Genomic DNA, 18,978 nt, shown 5'->3' with positions numbered 1-18,978 from the left:
AGACTCTGGTGATACAGAGACAAAAATGAAACTGTTTCTGCCTTCAAGGAGGTTACGTTTTGTCGTAAGAGGCCACATACAGACATATAAGTGTTTACACAATATGTAATAAGTAAATATAAAGTAATTTATTGAGCTTCACCATAAGCCTGTGAGGTAGGCTCACTTATTATCTGTATTGGATTACTCATAAGAGTTCCCAGGCTCACTAAGCTAGTAAACATCTAAGGTGGGATTTGAACCTAGGTCTTTAGGCAGATCAGGGGGCAGTGCATAAAGTGCTGGTCCTGAAGTTAGGAAGACTCATCTTTGTGAGTTCAAATCTGGCCTCAGACACTTTCTAACTATGTGACTCTGGTCAAGTCACTTTACCCAGTTTGCCTCAGTGTCTTTATTTGTAAAATGAGCTGGAGAAGGAAATGGCAAGCCATTCCAGTGTCTCTGCCAAGAAAACTCCAAATGGAGTCATGAAGAGTCCGACACAGTTGAAAAACAACTAAACAACAACTGATAATAGATAGAGAGAATAGTTGCATTCAAGGAATTTACATTCTCCTGATTAAGCCATACTTCTGAAAGATGGCCAGCTAAGGCCTGTAGATTTAGAACTGGAAGATATCTTCGAAGAACACCTAATTTAGCCTTTTCATTTCTACAAATGTGGAATCTGACTTGCCCAAGATCAGTAAATAAAAGAGCTGGGATTTGAACCCAGAGACTCTCACTTCATTTTCAGCCTTCTTTTGACAACATCTTGCTGCTTCCCCAAACCCTGGCTTCTAGCCCTACTGCTTCCCCTCATAGCAAACTCTCCCAGAATGGAAAGGTCCCTCTGAACAAAGAGACAGGCACCTTTGATGACGGGAGATGGTAACAGGCAGAGAAGAGCCCTAGGGTGGGTCAAATAAGCTGGCAATTTCTTTATATGACTCATATTTTTCATTTTCTGGCTTGATAACATTACATCACTTTGGCATACCCTAGTATGTTTAACTGTTTCTCAACTGGTGGGTCTATGAGTTGTTTCTGGGTGCTTACAGTTACAACAATCAGTATTTTTGTGCAAGCAGGCTTTTAAAAAAATCTTTCAAGTATATTCCTTTAATAATAAGTTTTACAAATATTATTTCATTTATTCTCACAACTCTGGAATGTAGATGCTGTTATTATCCTCATTTAATAGATGAGGGAGCTGAGGTAGAGAAGTAAAGTGACTTGCCCAGGATCATATACAGCCAGTATATATATGAGGCTTGATTTGAACTTGTGTCTTCCTGACTCTGGGTTCAGCATTCAATGCACTGTGCCACCTAAGCTGGCTATAAGTAGGATCTTTGAGTCAGAGGCTATGATCAGTTTTGTAACTCTTGTATATTGTCAGATTGTTCTCTAAAGAAAATGCATCATTTTACAATTCAATCAATGATATTAGTGACTGTTTTCCCACAGCTTTGCCAGCATAGAACTTTTGTCACTTTTAAACAATTTACTTCATTTCATTGACTGTCACATGTGATATCTCAAAGTTGTTTTGATTTTCATTTCTCTGATTAGAAAGTAAAATTATCTTTAAAAAATTATTCATCTATAATTTGTGTTTCCTTTTGCAAATTTTCTGTTCATTTCCTTTGGTCATTTATCTTTACTCATCAGTTTTGATTCTGGGTATTAGAATTTATCTTATCAGATTAATTTTACCTGTTAATTTAAAAAATCCAATATTCATTCATATTAGTTTTGAATATTCACTATATGTTTACATAGCCTTCCTATTCATTTATACTGCTGTCTCATCATCCCTGTGCTGCTATTGCTTGGAGCGTAGGGCACAACCTTCTTGTTAAAAGGCTAATTAGTGGATATTAAAGACATTTGAATTTTTTCCCCCCTACAGTAAATAAGTGACCAAATGGAACAAATATCACCCACTATAAATTCACAGGGAGGCAGTGAATAAAGGGGAAGGAAGAAAGACCACCAGATTTAGTGCCAGAGGGCCTGGGTTCAAGACCCAACTATCACCTTGTCTCTCGTGTCTGAGATATGCACTTTGTCTTTTCTTCCCTTCATTAATAAACATTTTGAAAAAGCTGCCATGATGCCTCTACTTCCTCATTACCCACTTTCTCCTTGACCCTTTGCAATCTTGCTTCAGTACCCCCCAATACTGAATCTAGTCTCTTAAAAGACACCACTATTCTCCTAATCAAACCTAATGTCCTCTTTTCAGTTCTCATTCCCTTTGACATTTTGTAGCTTTTTTTGGGGGGGGGGGTAGAGAAGGCAGCTAGATGACCCAGTGGATAGAGCATTGTACTTGAGGTCAAGAAATCCTGAGTTCAAATCTGGATTCAGACACTTAATAGCTGTGTGACCCTAGTCAAGTCATGACTTCTCTGTATGTCAGTTTCCTCATCTCTAAAATGGGTATAAGAATAGCACCTATCTTTCAGGGTTGTTGTTAGGTTCAAATGCAATACTAATTGCAAAGTACTTTGCAAACTTAAAAGCATAATATAAATGCTAGTTATTATTATCTTTTGAAACTGTCATTTCTCACCTACCACTAGAAACATTTTCTCCCTTGGTTTCTGAGTCCCCATGCTCCTTCCTTGTCCTTCTACTTTTAATTACTTCCTCATTTCCTTAGTGGGCTCCACATTCTCTTCCTGATTCCTTAATATTGGTATTCTGCAAGGATCTTCCCCTAGCCCTCTTCTCTCTATATACTTCCTCTCATTGTATCTTATCTTTCTATTTGATTGAAAGGTACATGAAAAAATTTAGCATTTCCTCTAGCCCTAGCACCATCCTCTGTGCACAGTAGGTGCTTAATAAATACTTCTTGTTGTTCTAGTTTTAGTCTTATACACACACAGACACTGAAAGTCTTAGTGTGGTTTAAAGCTTTAAACTTCAGTAAACTTTAGTAACTCAAAACTAAATTAAGACTTTGGGGACATGCAGCATACTATTCCTTGGCTCTGGCTGGACTGAATTACTCTCTTCCCCTAAACAAAACCTGTGCTCTTCTGCCTCTGGGTCTTCCCTTTTACTGTTTCTTGTGCCCCACTATTCCCCTTTCTTGTTTTACCTCTTGAATTATTCCTAACTATTATTTAAAACCCAACTCAGGTGCTCCTTCTCCTCCGAAGTCTTCTCTGATCTCCCCCAATCAGTAGCAACCCTCTTTCTTCCACCTCACATAGCACTTTTTTGGGGAGAAGCATCTCTATGCATTTAGCACATGATATCGGGCATTACAGTTATCTGTATTGTTGCCTTAGCCGTCAACTATATTATTACCTCCATGAGGAACCCACTTATCTAAGATCTGTATCTCCTCCAGTGTAGGTAGCAGACACCAAAGAAATATTTGTCCAATAAATACCTAATATATCTAACCCTATCCTATCTAGAATATCTAATTGAAATTATTTACTAATATAATTTAAATAATTGAAAAAGTGGCACTTTGGAAAGGAAGTGGGTAGCAAAATAGAATAGGAAAGAATAATTGGATAGGACAGGACCAGATGAGACAGGAAAGGACCAGACTGGAATGAACCACACAGGACCAGACTGGACAGGAGTAGACTGGACTGGACTGGACGGGACTGGGCAGGACAGGACAGGACAAGATAAGATAAGACTGAATAAGATAGAATAGGATAAGATAGGATAGGATAGGGTAGGGTAAAGTAGGATAGGGTAGGGTAGGGTAAGGTAGGGTAGAGTAGGGCAGGGGAGGGGAGAGGAGGGGAAAAAAGTAAAGGAGAGGAGAGGAGAGGAGAGGAGAGGAGAGGAGAGGAGAGGAGAGGAGAGGAGAGGAGAGGAGAGGAGAGGAGAGGAGAGGAAAGGAGAGGAGAGGAGAGGAGAGGATAAGGTAGGATAGGGTAGGAAGGATAAGATAGAATAGAAGGGGCCAACTTTGGAGTCAAGAAAACCTAGATTCAATACATACACTTGACATTTCAGAGGTCAATGGCCATTTCCAAATCAGTAAGTTCTCTCAGCTCCAGTTTCTTCTTCTATAAAATGATGTTAAGTACCTGTAAACCAGACCTACTTCATAGGGCTATTGAAAAGATCAAATGAGATGCTGTTCAGAAAGCACTCTGCAAACCTTAAAATGCCCTAGATGTGCCAGCTATGAGGTTTATTATCTAAAATATTTTGTTTCATTACTAGATTTTCCTAGACTTCTGTGTTTCTGGGTGTCAAATAGTATAGTGCATGTATGAAATTGACCCATTGATGGGCCAAGCCTTTGACATCATTACAGCTACTAGAGTTTGTCACATAGCCTATTATCTTAACAGAAGAGAAAGCCTGAGAGCATGTGTTATCCTTATGAACTTGATCTTTCTTTTCTTTTTCACTTTTTGTTTTTCTGAATTTTATAAGCACCAACAAACATGAACTTTTCCATATACAAAGAATAGAAAAAGTGTGTATATGTAGCTACAAATTTCATTACATATAGCTTTATATACATGTTGTTATTTATTTCATTAAATTTCCCAGTTACATATAAAATATTGTAGCATTAATTTTTTTTAAATATTGAGTTCCGAATTCTTTCCCTTCCTCTCGTCCCTGTTCCATTCATTGAGAAGGCAAACAATATGATATTGATTATCCATGTGAAGTAATGCAAAACATATGTCCATATTAGCCACATTGCAAAAGAAAACACACACACACACACACACACACACACACACACACACACACACATACACAGAAAAAAAAGAAAGTTGAAAAAAGTAAGCTTCGGTCTGCATTCAGAGTTCTTCAGTTCTCTCTCTGGAGGTGGAAAGCATTTTTCATCATGAGTCCTTTGGACCTGTCTGAACTGATGCTTTGGATTGCTATCTGGATCAGAGTAGTGAAGTCTTTCACACTGCATCATCCTTACAACACTGCTGTTACTGTGTGCAGTGTTCTCCTGGTTCTGCTCACTTCACTTTGCATCAGTTCATCTAAATCTTCCTAGAATTTTCTGAAACCATCCCTTTTGTCGCTTCTCATAGCACAATAGTATTCCATCACAATCATATACCACAACTTGTTTAGCCATTCCCCAAATGATGGGCATTCCCTCAATTTCTATTCTTTGTCACCACAAAAAGAGCTGCTGTAAACGATTTTCTGTAAATGGGTCCTTTTCTTTGATCTCTTTGCGACATTTGTTGTTGCTTACTTGATTAGTCAGCTTGGACTCTTTGTAGCACCATTTGGGATTTTCTTGGCAAAAAAATGCTAGAGTGGTTTGCCATTTCCTTCTCGAGTTCATTTTACAGATGAGGAAACTGAGGCAAACAGGGTTAAGTGACTTGCCCAAGGTCACACAGCTAGTAAGAGTCTAAGGATGTATTTGAATTCAAGTTCTTCTGACTCCAGGCCAGTCACTCTATCCAGTGTGCTACCTAGCTGTCACTTGAGACGTATATCTTTTAAATACACACACAGAGAGACAGTGTGTGTATCATTTAGAAGTCCACCAACAGTGCGTCAGTGTTCCTTCATCATTATTTTTCCTTAACTGCTCCCTTGTAAGAGACCTCTCATGAAGCAAGAGTAATCTATAAATATACGTAATGTAAAAACAAAGCACATCAATAAATTGAAAATATTTATATATCTTCAATTCAGCACATTCGTTCTAATGTTGTCTGGCTTATCTGTGGTGCCCCCTGAAGCCCCTTCCCAACTCTCCTATCTCTTTAAATGTTTCACTGATGCTTTATTATTTCTTCCTTTTTTTGAGGGAAACACTATCACAAATCACGCCCCCCCAAAAACCCTTCCTTTTCACACGTTAGCATAGTCAAGTAAAATAAGCCCATATATGGCCGTGTTAAAAAAATGTGGGTCTCCTTCTGTATCTCAGTCCATCATCTCTCTATCAGGAGGTGGTAGCATGCTCCACCAATCATTGCATTAAGCAGAATTCTTAAATCTGCTTCAAAGTTGTTTTTCTTTAAAATATTATAGCAATTGTATAAATGATTCCTCAGGCTTTCCCCATCTCATTCTGCATCAGTTTGTGTAAGCCTTCCTAAAATTCGCAGAATCCTTCCCTTTCATCATTACTTGTTATTCAGTCACGTCTGACTGTGATTCAGCAGACCATAGCATGTCAATGCAGTCCATGGGGTTTTCTTGGCAAAGATATTAGAGTAGTTTGCCATTTCCTTATCCAGTGGATCTTTTTGTCAGGCAATCAGAGGTTAAGTGATTTGCTCAGGGTTCACACAGCAAAGAAATGTCTGAGTCTGGATTTGAACTCAGGTCTTCCTGACTCCAGGACCAATGCTCTATCCACTGAGCTACTAGCTGCTTAGCATCATTACTTACAGTGCAATAATATCTCTATGTTGTAGTTTGTCCATCCATTTCTTAACTGATGATAATTCTTTAATTTTAGTTCTTTGTCTACAAAAAACATTGCAATGAGTATTCAGAGAAATTTGCTGCAAAGATATTTTCCCAGTTAACCATTTCCTTTCTAATTTTAGCTGTATTGATTTTGCTAGTGGAAAGCTTTAAATTTTACATAATCAAATTGTCCATTTTATCTCATTTGGTCCTCTCTACCCATTGTTTGGTCAGTACCTCTTCCACTATCCATAGTTGTTAAAGGTGTCTCCTTTCCTCGTAGTCTAAGTGATTGTTTTGGTGATATGACCATTTATATTTAGGCCATGTGTGGATCTGGAACATGTTATAATATAGGGTGTGGCATATTTGTCTAAACATAATTTATAATAGACTACTTTCTATATTTTCTACAATTTTTGTTTAATTATGATCCCTTGTCCTGATAGCTGAGATCTTTGTGGCATTGAACACTAAGCTTTTTTTTGTTTGTTTTTTGATCTTGTGTTCTGAGCAATTTTCTATTTTTTTTAAGCCAGTATCAAATATTATTGATGATTATTGCTTTATCATATGGTTTCAGATCTAGTACTGGTAGTCTTCCCACATTTTTTTACATTATCTCCCTTAAGACCTTGATCTTTTATACCTCCAGATGAATTTTGTTATTATTTTTTCTAGCTCTGTAAAGCAATCTTTTAATAATTTGGTATGGTACTGAGCACATAAAGTAGTTTAGGCATTATTATTTTTTATTATATTGCCATGATCCACTCATAAGCAAACTGTATTATTTAGGACTGTCTTTATTTCTGTAAAGAATATTTTGTAATTCTATTCGTATAATTCCTGTGTATCTTATAGATAGACTTCCAAATATTTTATACATTCTCTAGTTATTTTGAATGGAATTTCTCTTTCTATCTCTTCTTGCTTGATTTGGTTGGAAATAGAAAGATTAATGATTTGTGAGTGGATTTTTTATTCTGCTTTTTTACTGAAGGTGTTGTTTTAGTTAATTTTTGGTTAAACCTCCAGGGTTTCTCTAAGTAGACTATCAAATGAACTACAAAAGAGATTGTTTATTTCCTCTTTGGCTTCAGTTTATTGCCTCAATTTCTTTGTCTTGTGTAATTATAATAGTTAGCATTTCTAGAATTATATCAAATAATAGTGGTGATAATGGAATTCTTTGCTTTGTTCTGATTTTATTAGAAAGCCTCTAGCATTTCTCCATTAAGGATAATGATAGCTCTTCAATTTTAGAGAGAAAGCAATTTAATTTATAAGAAAAGTTCTATTTATTCCTATGCTTTCTAATGTTTTTTTTTTAAACAGAAATGGATGGTAGCCTTTTCTTCATCCACTGATATAGTAATGATTTTTATTGTTTGTGTTATTAATATGGTCTATTATGTTTATAGTTTTATTAATACTGGACCATCTTTGTATTCCCAGTATGAATCCAATATGATCATCATATATAATCTTTTTAATATAGTTTAATAGCCTCTTTGCTAATATTTTATTCCATGTCAGCATGAATATTCATTAGAAATATTGAACCATAGTTTTCTTTCTTGTCTTTGTCTGTTTTAGGTATCAAGATCATATTTGTGTCACAGAAGGAATTTGTTAAGCTATATTTTTTAACTATTTCTATAAAAATTTTATGTAATATCAGAATTAATTATTATTTGAATATTTTGGTACAATTCATTTATAGATCTAATAAGTCCTACAGTTTTTTTTCTTTGGAAGTTCATTTATGGCTTGTTCAAATTATTTTTTAAGAGGTTAGACTATTTAGATTCTTTATTTCTTATTCTGGTAATCTGGATAGTTAATACTTTAATAAATATTAATCTATTTAATATCAATGATTAATTTTATTGTCATATAATCGGGCAACATAGTTTCTAATAATTTCCTTTTTTCTCTTCAATCATTATGAATTGTCCTTTTCATTTTTTATATTGGTAGCTTGATTTTCTGCTTTCTTTTAATTGGGTTAGTTAATAGTTTGTCTATTTTATTAGCTTGAAAATAGTTTATAATTTTATCAGTTCAGTGGTGGTTTGCTTTGAGTTTTTAATCTCTTTTTATTTCCAAGCTATCTACTTAGGTATTTAATTGAGATTTTTCATTTGTTATTTTTCTAGTTGTTGTTTTTAGCTGCATGCCCGGTTTATTGATCTGTTGTTTCTTTTCTCAATAAAAGTATTTAATAATTTAAATGTTCTCCTAAGAACTACTTTGGCTACATCTCAAAAGTTTTGGTATGTTATTTTATTCTTGTCATTTTCTTTGATGAAATTATCTAATTTTTTCTGATTTATTTTGTTTACACTACCAATTCTTTAGAATAAAGTTATTTAGGCTCAACTTAAATATTAATCATTTAATCAAAGGATCTTTATGAATAATAATTTTATTGTATTATAGTCAGTAAAAAATATATTTGAAATTTCTGCCTTTCTGCATTTGTATCAGGTTCTTCCACCCCAAGGCCACTTAAGGACCTAGGAGGCCCCATGTGGCCTTAAGGCTTCAGGTTCCCCACCCCTGTCCTACCCTAAACTATGGTCAACTTTTGTAAAGTTACTGTGCACACCTGAGAAAAATGTATCCTTCTACTTCCATTAAGTAATCTCCACAGAACTATTATATCTAATTTTCAAGTTCCATTCAGGTCATAAACTTCTTTCTTAATTACCTTTTTGCTATATTTGTCTTGGTCTTGGATAGGTACACTGAGCTCCTCAACTATTACAGTTTTACTATCTATTTGCTCTTATGATTGACTGACTTTTCCTTTAAGCACTCAGTTGCTATGCCATTCAGGGTATACACATTATACACACACACACACACACACACACACACACACACACACACACACACACACACACACACGGAGTATTGATATTATTCCATTTTCTGTGGTACTTTTGAGCATAATGCAATTTACCTGTTTATCCTTTTTAACTTCATCTATTTTTATTCTTAACTTGTCTGAGGTCAAGATTGCTATTTGTGATTTTTTGGGTTTACCTGAAACATATTAGATTTTGCTCCAGGGCCTTATTTAAATTCTGTGTGAATCTTTATGATTTTCTTGTTAAAAAAAAAGAAAAGGAGAGAGAGAGAAGTTAGATTCTACTTTCTAATCCATCCAGCTGTACTCTTCCATTTAATGGATAAGTTTTTCTTATTAACATTCATAATTATGATTGTGATTGGATATTTCCCTCTAGCCTGTCCTCTTGTACTTTTTACTTTTTTTGTACCCTGCCACTTTTTTTTTAACAAAGAAGAAGATGATGAATATGAATAAATGTAATTAATATTAATGACCTATAATTAAAGTTATTTGCCTCCACTTTACTTTCTCTCCTCTCTTCTACTTACCCAGATCATTGGTTCATATACTTTTTTCCCCTGTAATTTCTCCTTTATATAATTCACCGCCATCCCAAAGTTGGATTTTGTTTCTCTCATACTTTTCCTTCCCTGACTACCTTTCCTCTTAAATCCGTCTCCCTTTCTCTAACCCCTGTCTATTTCCCTATTGAGTTTAATGTTAGTACACCAAGCTCTTGTGTGTGAGCGGATGCATGTTCAGCCCTCTTTTGTCCACTTTAGATAAGAGTGAAGTTCACATGATACTCACTTCCTCTATGTCTGTATCCTCTTTTTCTTACACAACTGAATTATGAGACATAGTCATTTCTTCCCCTTTCTTCCCTAGAATGCTCCTTTTTCACTCCTTTCTTTCTCTTTCCTCTCTTAAGAGCATTAAAACAGAGCAAAGCTATCTCCAATCCTTCTAATTGTCTCATGTAATTGCCTCTGTGACCTTGAAGACATTTTCTTCTGTAACATTAAGTACCACATCATTGTAGAATGCAATTACAACATCATTGTTTAGCCTCTTCTAATTATTCAAATATACTTACCTTTCTAGGTTTCTCTTGACTCCTGTGTTTGCAGTTAGAAGTTTCTACTCAGCTATGTTCTTTTTATCAGGAAGTCTTAAAAGTCTTCTATTCCATTAAAGATCCATTTTCTCTCCAACACACTTAGCCTTGCAAGGTAAGTAATTTTTTATCAGAAACATTTCTCTTTTGCATTTTAGAATATCATATTCCAAGACTTTCTATTCTTTATAATAATTGCTGAAAAGTATTTTCTTTGACTTGGAAGCTCTGAGTTTTGGCTATGACATGCCCGTGAGTTTTTATTTGGAGATTTCTTTCAGGAGGTGACTCATGAATTCTCTCTATTTTCACTTTGTGTTATGTTTCTAGCAAATCTGGGCAGTTTTGATTTAGGATTCCTTGTAATCTAGTTGTATAGGTTATTTCTTTTTGGACATGATTTTTAAGGAGTCTACTGATTCTTAAATGATTTCTTATTTGTTTTCTAGGTTGGTTTGTTTTTTGACAGCAGACTCTTTATATTTTCCTAACTTTTAAAAAATCTTTTGATTTTGTATTACTATATCTTGTTGACTTATGACATCATTGAGTTCTGTTTGGTTTATTCTAATTTTCATAGAGTCTGTTACTTGGGTAATGTTTTCTACATTCTGCTCTAAGCTATTTATTCTTCTTCTAATTCTTTCCCTCAGAGCTGTTATTTTACTTATAATGTTATTTTTTATCTCCTGATTGATTTCTTCCAGGTATTCTTATTGTAGTCATTAGGCCAACTCATTTTTTTTTCCCTCTGAGACTGTTAATGGTTGTATGGAATTACTCTCTTTTTCTCGGTTTATCCTCTTGGGCATTGAAATATAATATTTCATTATGCTCTCTGCTTTCTTCTTTTCTTTTTTTTGTTACTTAGATAGCCAACCTCAGCTCCTGATTTGGGTTTTTGTGCCAGGGCTACCTATTCCCACACTCTTGAATGGAATGGATGGTTAGGCCCTGTTTGTTCCTTGCTTCATTTTCTCGAGCTCTGCCCCTGGTTTTCCCTTCCTCCGATGTGTCTGCACTTAGAATGCTGGAAGGTTCTGTGTACAGTCAGAGCCCTGTGATAGGCTGTTCCCCAGTCACGACAATTCTGAAGGTGTCTGCCCTCCAGAGGCTTCTCCAGTTGGTGTGTTGTTCCAATTTTGGGGCCTCTTCTGAGCTTGCTCTGGCTTCCCTGGGAAGATATCTCTTCTCCTGTTCATGGCTGCCATGTGGGTTTTTGCATCTTTTTTGGATGAATGGAGAAATTTATTGATATTTCTTTTTGGATTTCTTAGTCATTATTTGAAATGGTACTTTTTTTTTTTATCATTGTGGGAGCATGTGTAGGGAAGCTATGCTACTTTAAGACCTATCATGATATCAACTTAATCTCTAACCTAATTTTCAAGGATCATTTAAGGGTTTGGTTCAGAGAGGAGTTAAGTAATATATAGATTGATACATATGCACAAATATGTAAAATATTGTTTATTGATAGTTTTTGTTTTTACCATTTTCAAATATGTCGCACACCCTTTCCTTTCCTGTACATTATTCTTGGTAACAAAGATTATGAAAGAGAGAAAAGTAGCTCAGCAAAAATCCCAACATCTGACTTTATATATATTGTCTCCTTTGGTTCACAGCAACTCTGGAAGATAGTTGCTATTATTATTCCCATTTTACAGAGGGGGAAACTGAAGCTGAAAAAAAGATAAAGTGATTTTTTTCAGGAGAACACAACTAGTAGGTTTCTGAGACAGGATTTGAACTCATCTTTTCCTTATTTCAAGTCCAGTATTCGATCCACTTTTATGGGAGAACTTTCTGTCTTTGATCTCTTTGGAGTATATGATAAGGGTCATATTTTGGGGTCAAAGTATATGGGCATTTTCAGTCACTTGGGTGGGATATAATTCCAAATTATTTTCCAGAATGGTTGGACCAATTCATAGCTCCACCAAGAAATAGTGTTTTAGTGATGAACAAATATCATTGACAGGTTCTTTCATCTAAAAAGGTCTAAACAATAAAATAAAAAAAAAATAAAAGATTCAAAAACAATATACAGTAAGCATTATAAATGACAGGGGGACAGTGTTGTGGGAAATTTCTACTTTTTTCCTTTTTTTGTACTTTCTATGAGAATCGAGATATAGCAACGCTTCTTTTGTTATTCCTGTAAGCTTTTGTAATCCTTGAAACTGATATTGGAGGAAATCCAGCTGAAGGTGTGTCCTTCTCATCTGGTTTCACCAGAGAACATGGGGTATGACTGATTAAGGGTGAAATCATTTTTCCGGAACGTGTCCCAAAGAGGGTGATAAGGTTTAAGAATTCAAGTCCAGACATAATGACATGGTTTGTTCCCATGACTGAATCTTCAATGATTAATCTCATGAACAAAAGTGTTAACTTAGTGTCCACCCTGGGCCTATGGGGAAGTGCAAAATCCAATTGAATTCAACAAACTTTTATTACATCCAAGGAGCTATGCTACAACCTGCTCATACAAATATATAAGACAAAATAATTATGCCCTTGAAGATCTTGCATTCTTACAATGACTACATATAGAGTGATTGTGGGGGGAGGGGTAGAGAAACAGAGAATGTTAATAACCAGCATAAAAGTGGATCAAGAAATGTCTCAGATGGGAGGAGACATCTGATCTGGGCTTGGAAAGAAGTGAGGGATGCTAGAAGGCAAGAAGGGATGAAGGGAGTTAATTTCAGACATGGAAGACCATGCACTTGCCCACAAGGTCACACCATCTACTTAAGTCAACTGGAGAAAGAAGAAAACACATCATTCTAATGATAACTGACTTTTGTAGCACTTTACACGCATTATCTCCTTTGAACCTGCGTATGAACCTATGAACTAAGAATCATGAGGGTTGTTACCCCATATCATAGATAAAGAAACAGAAGCCCAGAAAGGTTAAGCTACTCATAATGGCTATCAGATATGGAATGGTGAAGCCAAGTGATGCACAAATTTAAAATGGGCATTACTGCAAAACAAGAAATAATGAAAAATTTAAAATCTGACCTCAGGCTCTACCTGTATGACCTTGGAAAGGTCACTTCACCTCATCTGCCTTAGTTTCCTCATCTTAAAAAATTAGGATGAAAAGGGGCAGCTAGGTGGTGCACTGAATAGAGCACCGGCCCTGAAGTCAGGAGGACCTGAGTTCAAATCCAGCCTCTGACCAAACACTTGACACTTACTACCTGTGTGACCCTGGGCAAGTCACTTAACCCCAATTGCCTAAAAGCACAAAATAAAAAAAAAATTAGGATGAAAATATCGCTCACCTTCTAGGGTTGTTGTGAGGATAAAAGTGAATTAATATTTATAAGGCGCTTTGCAAATCTTAAAGCTCTGTATACATGTTTACTGTTGTCATCCTTATTGTCTTCATACTTAACAAACAGGAGTGCAGCATATGAAGTCAGGAGACCCACATCTGAATTTAACCTCCTCAGATGACTCTGTTGATTCACAGTCTCTCTCTTGTTCTTGGCTTTCTTCTCTCAGAAATGAGGGATTGCACTGGACACTGTCTCTGGTTTCTCCCTGGACTAATGATTATGATAAAAAGTCCTGTGATTAGGAATTATCATGCTGCTTCTCTACCTTCTGAAGAAAATAGAATCTTTGCCAGCCCCCCCGCCCAACACACACACACACACACACACACGCACACACACACATACACACACATACACACACGCGCACACACACACACATACACACGCGCGCGCACACACACACACACACACACACACACACACACACACACACACATTCTACCCTCCTTATTTTAGCCCTTGGCAGAATCATGGCACCAAGTGCACGAGAACATGGAAGGTGGAAGGCCTTGGTCTATGCCTACTTCGGTTTGGCCTGCATATGGAAATTCACAAAACCAAGCTTCCTGTGAGCTCTCAATTTGTTTCTTCCTGTTCCTAAGATAACATCACACAGTTATTCTGACATGTTTATTGACCTAAGTTAAGAAAGAGAAACAGATTCAGAAAATATCCCATTCCTTTGGCATTTCTTAGGGTTCCATGGCATTTGGCCCTCAAGCCCCCCAGCCTTTAAGCTTTTGTTTCTCTATTTCTATACTAAATAAGGGTTAAAGAGAAGGATTGGATCTGTCATTTCATTGCTATAGGAAACTCCCAGTGAGGAAATGCTCTCTCCCAATGCAGGTCAGCACATTCTCTGCAACACCTACTGTTGTAGAGTTGACAGAAGTGCATGCAGCCCCTATGGTGGCCCACAGCACTCTGGAGTGCCTGGACTAGACTGAAATGTAATTGAGAAGTAGTTAGCCAAATAAATAGATAAAATATAGATAATATTGCATTTTTAAAACTAAGTCAATATGTAGGCTGGGATCTTATGTATGGATTAGTGACCACCATTTCTATTTGAGTTTGACATCGCTGGTCTACAGAACTGAGAAGTTAAGCAACTTTCCCAGGATCACACAGCTAGTGTATGTTATCAGAGATGAGACTCAAACCTAGGTCTTCCAAGCTTTGATGTATATATGTATGTGTATGTGTGTATATATATTTGAAACTCCAAAGTAAGAAAATGCGCTCTCTCTCTCTCTCTCTCTCTCTCTCTCTCTCTCTCTCTCTCTCTCTCTCTCTCTCTCTCTCTCCCTCTCTCTCTCTCTCTCCCCCAATACATTTGCATGTGTATATGTACACACACACACACACACATATACATATATATATGTACACATACACATCTATGTGCATGTATTTGAAACTCCCAGGGAAGGAAATGGCATCTCTCTCTTTACATATATACATACACATATACATTCTGTATATATGAAGAATCTATCTATCTATTGCTTATGAGCAGCAGAGAGCCATGTCATGTGAACAACAAATGGAGAAAGCTATACATATCAACAGACTTTGGGTGTTGTCGTCGTATTCATGACACTTTAAACACAGTACATTTGTTTTGGTTCTTCATAGTAACTAGGGACAAATAATAAGCTGCTCAGACAAATGATGGAAATCAGTATTACTTTTAAGAAACCAAACCACATTTTTTAGGTTGTTTCCCTTCCTATTTTGGGTAGTTCACCCATATCTATAAAGAGCTACCTGCTGATACCATACATATGCCATTTAATCATCATTGTCATTCCCTTCTCTTGCCCCCACACATATACACATACATGGTTCAGATCTTATGCCAAACAGCTTGGGATGTCTTGCCCTCAATATCCCCCTACTAATGCCCAGCACCGAGGTCCCCTTGTTCTGCCCATATGCTTTCATTGATTCGATTTTCTCCTGTGTCTCCTGGCCCCTCTTGTTGGGTCCCCAAACACCATATGCAGCTGTTCCCTCTTCCTTTGACCTGGATGAGACTCTGAGGTAGCAGAAATTGAGGGGCAAAACTATAAGGGGAGCCATTGTCACCCGGGTGTTCCATCAATATCTCTAAGACGCTTGTCCAAGACAAGAACTCACCATCTTTCTCCCTGAACCTGCCTATCCTCCACATTCCCTGTTTTTGTTGAGGACACTGCTATCTTTCTGGTTATTTAGGTATATCACCTTGGAGCCAGCCTTGACTCTTCCCTTTGCCACCTCCCCATACACTTAGCTGCCAAGTCTCTTTTCTGCCTCCATAACATTAATCTCCACCCCATTCACTCTACTTCAAGCCCTCACCTCTCTCTAGACCAGAGGTTCCCCAAATGAGAGATACCACCCCTTGTGGGGCACCAGAATGATGGAGGGGGGGCAGTAGTAGCCTCAGGTACAATTGGAGGGCATTGAATAAAAGTAAAGGGAAGGTGGAAGTACAAGGAAAGAAGAGAAGGTAAGAACATTTTGAAAAATTGTTCATACATGTTTTATCTGTTGTATAACAGAGTTAAAGTTGTAGTGATTACATTATTTTCCAAATAAACACACAAAATGCAAGTTATAACCAATCAGTGGTCAAGACTGCCGACAGGTCTTAACAAGCAAGTGCTGGCAGGCAAGTGTCTTGTGCATTGTCAGGAAGTCCAGCATGCATCAGCAGGAATATGTACGTGTGATGACTTGTTTAGAATAGGATACTATACGGTTACATGATGCATGTAAAAAAAAAAAGGAAAAGCCCCATAAATTTATAATAAATTATTAAATTTAAGATGTATCATTTAAAATTATATATATATATATATATATATATTTTTTTTTTTGAAATGATGCAATTTTAAAAATCGTTAAAGGGTTAAAGAAGGTAGATTTGGGGGGGGAGTGGTGCGAATAATTTTTTTATAAGGGGGCAATAGGCCAAATAGTTTGGGAACCTCTGCTCTAGACTGTATATATAATTACTCTCCCTGGTTCCAGCTTTTCCTCTCTCCAAGCCATTTTCCACACAGCTGCCAAGTCTGACCATGGCACTTCTCTGCTCAAGAAGCTCCAATGCCTCACTGTTGTTTCTTTTTTGAAAAAAAAAACATTTTGGCAATTCATTATAAGACCATCCAATATCTTGGGGCAGGTAGGTGGTGCAGTGGATAGAGCACCAGCCCTGGGGTCAGGAGGACCTGAGTTCAAATCTGGCCTCAGACACATAATACTCACTAGCTGTGTGACTCTGAACAAATCACTTATCCCCAATCACCTCACCAAAAAAAATAAATAAATAAGACTATCCAATATTCGATGTTTAGGCGTTATAAATATGACATTTAATAAAATTTTGTTCCTAAATTATTTCATAATATTTACATATTCAGGGATAACGGTCTAGCAGGACAGTTTAATGTATAAAATGGGTTGGCATCTTTTACAGATACATTTATTAAATTCAAAATCAAAAAAATGCAGTCACAGATCAACTTTTTTTCTCACAGTAAGTACATATTCATATGAATTAAGGTAGTAAAACATGCCCAGAGTATTAATAAACTGTCAACTCTCCATTAAAGAGATTAAGTTCCCTATAAAAATACATGCAAATAAAATAAGACTGTGTACAGAAGTTACTAAGAGACCAATGTATTCTCATACTTAGAATAAAAATTTAACCTTCTTTACCAAAATGCAAGTGAGAAACTGGTTCAGAGCTGAGCCATTTCCTCCTCCCTTTAGGTGCTGGCATAACAGGTGACATAGACAGAATTCCTGTGGCCAGTCACAGCCCATCAAAGACAAGCAACAGCTCCAGGAAAAGTCTGGAAGGTGGACAAGGACACTGATGAATTATTTACCAGTAAGTGTTTTAGTAAGACAAAGATTTCTTGTTAAACTCATGGTAAGTTAAGCAAAAGTATAAAACTACCTCTATAATCTCTTACTTAGGGTTGAAGAAATAATATTTCTAATTTTTTTTTTCATTTCACCAGCAAATATATTCAAGTCTTTTTCCTTTTCTGTCATTTCCCAAACAGTCACTTAACTAAGCTTTCCTCAATTTTTGTATTTGTTGATGTGTTCTCGAGCTATGACCAGCCTTTGGATTTGAGTGGTCCCTCCGTAAATTTGGTAAATTTTGGCATCTCTCATTAGTTTTTCTACTGGGTATTCACTATTATATCCATTGCTTCCAAAAATCTGCACAGCGTCCCTAGCTAGCTGGTTTGCAATGTCACCAGCAAACGCTTTGGCAATGGAAGCGTGGTAGGAACTGTGTAGACCCGAATCAATTTCCCAAGCTGCTCTTTGGTAACCCATTCTGGCTAGCTCCACTTTCATTGCCATTTCAGCCAGCAGAAAGGACACCGCCTGGTGCTCCACAAGGGGCCTTCCAAAGGTCTTCTTCTCCAAGGCATACTTGGTAGCTTCGTCCAAAGCTCTCTGCCCAAGCCCGACAGCACCAGCGGCGACCGGAGGTCTGGTTCTGTCCAAAGCACCCATTGCAATTTTGAAGCCGGTGCCTTCCCCAAGGAGGACATTCTCTTTGGGCACGACCACATCTTCAAAGACAATTCCTCTGGGTGTCCGAGCATCGCTGGCCCATGTTTATCTCCTTTTTTCCGATCTGGATTCCCGGGGTGTCTGCCTCTACAATAAATCCAGTAAAGGCTTTACTAGCAGGGACCTTGGGATCAGAGTCGGTACGAGCCAAAAGAAAATACCAGTTGGCTTTTCCTCCGTTGGTTATCCACACCTTTTGGCCATTAATAACATACTCACCGCCTTTCTTCTCTGCTCTGGTCTGTAAACCAGCCACATCAGAACCCGCTCCAGGTTCTGTTACACAGAAGGCACACATCATTGGTTGCTCGGTCATCCTTCCGAGATATTTCTTTTGTTGCTCATCAGCTCCCCCAATGATAACAGGCATTTGTCCCAAAGAACCCGCTTCAATGACAGCGTGAACCCCGGTGCATCCGTACGCCAATTCTTCAGTAATAAGAGAGGCATCAAAGATCCCAAGTCCAAGGCCACCACAGCTCTCCGGAATGTGAGTGTTGATCAGTCCCAGTTCCCAAGCCCTTTTTATAAGGGCAGCAGGAAACTCGCAGGTCCTGTCGTACTCAGCCGCGACGGGAATAATCTCTTCTCTGGAGAATTTTCGAGCTGTGTCTTGGAATTCTTTCTGCTGCGCAGTGAGCTCAAAGTTAAACCCTGATGCT

General features: G+C 37.2%; 1 protein-coding gene and 1 pseudogene across 2 annotated transcripts in view; one reads left to right on the top strand and one right to left on the bottom strand.

Annotated features, from left to right (window-relative positions):
* The window catches only part of PLD1 (phospholipase D1), a 256,470-nt gene that overhangs the window by 21,793 nt on the left and 215,699 nt on the right, over nucleotides 1-18,978 (top strand). The window contains exons 2-3 of one of the 2 annotated variants that reach the window (XM_020980414.2): nucleotides 10,352-10,479; nucleotides 17,492-17,612. The gene's annotated coding sequence lies outside the window, so the exon portion shown is untranslated. The remainder of the gene's footprint in view (nucleotides 1-10,351; nucleotides 10,480-17,491; nucleotides 17,613-18,978) is intronic. The other variant, XM_020980417.2, reaches the window with a different exon arrangement.
* Nucleotides 17,183-18,678, bottom strand: LOC110203467 (medium-chain specific acyl-CoA dehydrogenase, mitochondrial pseudogene; annotated as a pseudogene).

This window comes from Phascolarctos cinereus, unplaced genomic scaffold (genome assembly GCF_003287225.1).
Source record: "Phascolarctos cinereus isolate Bilbo 61053 unplaced genomic scaffold, phaCin_HiC Scaffold_7;HRSCAF=346, whole genome shotgun sequence".
NCBI classification, from domain to species: Eukaryota; Metazoa; Chordata; class Mammalia; order Diprotodontia; family Phascolarctidae; genus Phascolarctos; species Phascolarctos cinereus.
Note: the sequence above shows the minus strand (reverse complement) of the source record. Positions and strands in the feature narration are given on the sequence as shown.